This window comes from Halyomorpha halys, unplaced genomic scaffold, assembly GCF_000696795.3.
Source record: "Halyomorpha halys isolate HHAL.00 unplaced genomic scaffold, Hhal_1.1 Scaffold783.1, whole genome shotgun sequence".
In the NCBI taxonomy this organism is placed as follows: domain Eukaryota; kingdom Metazoa; phylum Arthropoda; class Insecta; order Hemiptera; family Pentatomidae; genus Halyomorpha; species Halyomorpha halys.
The window spans coordinates 46519-48685 of record NW_027110563.1 but is presented as its reverse complement, the minus strand read 5'-3'; the positions used below and the strand labels follow the sequence as shown (position 1 = coordinate 48685).

Here is a 2167-nt window from a genome sequence, read left to right as displayed (position 1 = left end):
ATTGAAAGGATTGGATACGTTTGATGTTCGACGGTTTAGCAGATCTATACGGATAAAGGATTGAAATGTTTCTCCCCACCTGGAAATAATACATCAATTTGAGATGTCCTATGAAATAGTTACATAATAATGTGAACCCCTGCTTTCAGTCCTTTCCAGGGAAGTTCTGTTTTTTAGAACAACGGTTAAACAATGAGGTGATGTTTTCGAGATTACGCTGAACCACCTGAGTTTTCCTTAATTAAGGTTACTCACAGGCTTGGCGGACCTCAGGTGGCCTCCAGAATCCTCAGGGTTGACTCACTGATACAGTGTAATAGAAGATAATTATCTTTCCGGCCGGATTAGAACTCGGGTACTTGAAGTTAGTGTGTAACAGTTATATGTGAGTATTTGATGGCAAGCGAGTTGACACTTGTCTAGCTAATGCTGTTAAAGAGAAAGTAAAACATAGCCTTCCCAAAAAAGGTAACCTAAGGTTATATTCACCTTTTGATTGCACTTTATTGTGAGATAAACATTTAAACTGTTTATCTGAACATTTATGTCAGTAAATAAAGTCAGTTTTAGAGCGAAAAGTACTAAATTACTATTCAGTATCCATATATCACAGCATTGGGAGTTTTTGTGTACAGTGGCTGCCACAGTGAGATAGCATTATCGAAAATTTTAAATAATTGATTTGTGAGATAATATATCGAGATAAGATGCTTACTTTCATTAGAGTGGTCAAGACGCGCGGCTTGTCCTGCAAAGGTTCCGGAGGGGGCGTTTCTTTCTGTTTCTGGACGACGTCAGCGTAGGTCTCCAGCCTCCGCTTCTTGATCCCGCATACCCTGCCCTGGAGGATCCTTACTAACCTCAAGTCATTGTCCCGCTCTCCCATACCGCCTCCTGCTCTTCCACTCCTCTGGTATCTTCATAAGAGGATACCCCGTTCAGCTAATCAAGATTAAAGCAAATGGCCTATAGCGAAAAAGATAAATCCTAATTCTGATTGATGTTTTGGCTAATGAGGAGATAAGTTATAAGGTTACTTTTTAAATTTTATTAGATCACCTGTTCCGTCACTCAGTGACGAAATATCGACTTGATCTAGAGGAAATTATTTGAAACGGATATTGAAAGAAATAATATAGCCCTTACTGTAGGCCTGTTGCTTCGTTGAGATATCGCACCACAAATTATTCATAAGGCTGGACTAATAACAAAAATACATGTAGTTGCAATAGCCTGCTATCTTTACACCCGTATATCGACTTACATAGAAATATCGATACCTCTGCAGTTCAATACTAATCGGAATTCGAAAAGGTTATTGTGCATATGAATCATTCTCAGATTACTTATCAATTTTAAAATCAAACTTAGAAAAAATGTTTTTGTATATTGATGGAATATATAAAATATATATTTGGGACTGCCCCTAGCTTAGTGGTTAGGCAGAATCTTACCAATTTGATGTCTGTCGGCGGTACTGGTTCGAATCCGGCCTGGGGTGTACTCTGGTGGTTCAGCGTAATCTCGAAAACATCACCTCATTATTAAACCGTTGTTCTAAAAAACTGAACTTCCCTGGAAAGGACTGAACGCAGGGGTTCACATTATTATATAACTATTTCATAGGACATCTCAAATTGATGTATTATTTCCAGGTGGGGAGAAACCTTTCAATCCTTTATCCGTTGCTAGCATAGATCTAGATCTATGTCCTCACTTTTAACCCTCTCCTCCTGATTTGTACATCTAAGGTATAGCTTATTACTGATAGGCATTAGTTGTGAATTATTAGCTCAATAGAGTTTTGTATGGACATTCTAGAAGACAAGCTGTATGTAGTTGCCTGAGTTGTATATCATCATCGATGATCATCATCACATAGTATATCATCGAGTCCGTATTTCGCCCCTCCTCTTCCCTATGGCAATGAAGATGGTAGAATTCAGTAATTCTGGATATTGTCTACGCTTTATCCAACCAAGTTTATTTAGACCATATATAACTATACAGTCTATACTTTTATATCTTCTTGGCTATGATCTACTGTTTAGGATTTATAGCTGAATTAAAAAAAAAAGAACTAACTAGATTCTCAGTAATAATAATAATATTATGAGACGAATGGTCAAAGGGTACCTATAAGTAAGTAATAACTTAATTGAACAAA

At 37.3% G+C, this 2167-nt stretch overlaps 1 long non-coding RNA gene across 1 annotated transcript in view; it reads right to left on the bottom strand.

Annotated features, from left to right (window-relative positions):
- Positions 1-1228, bottom strand: part of LOC106686140 (uncharacterized) — a 7871-nt gene extending 6643 nt beyond the window's left edge. The window contains exon 1 of the long non-coding RNA XR_010843783.1: positions 716-1228. This is a non-coding gene — a long non-coding RNA (uncharacterized lncRNA). The remainder of the gene's footprint in view (positions 1-715) is intronic.
- Between the last annotated feature and the right edge of the window lie 939 nt (positions 1229-2167).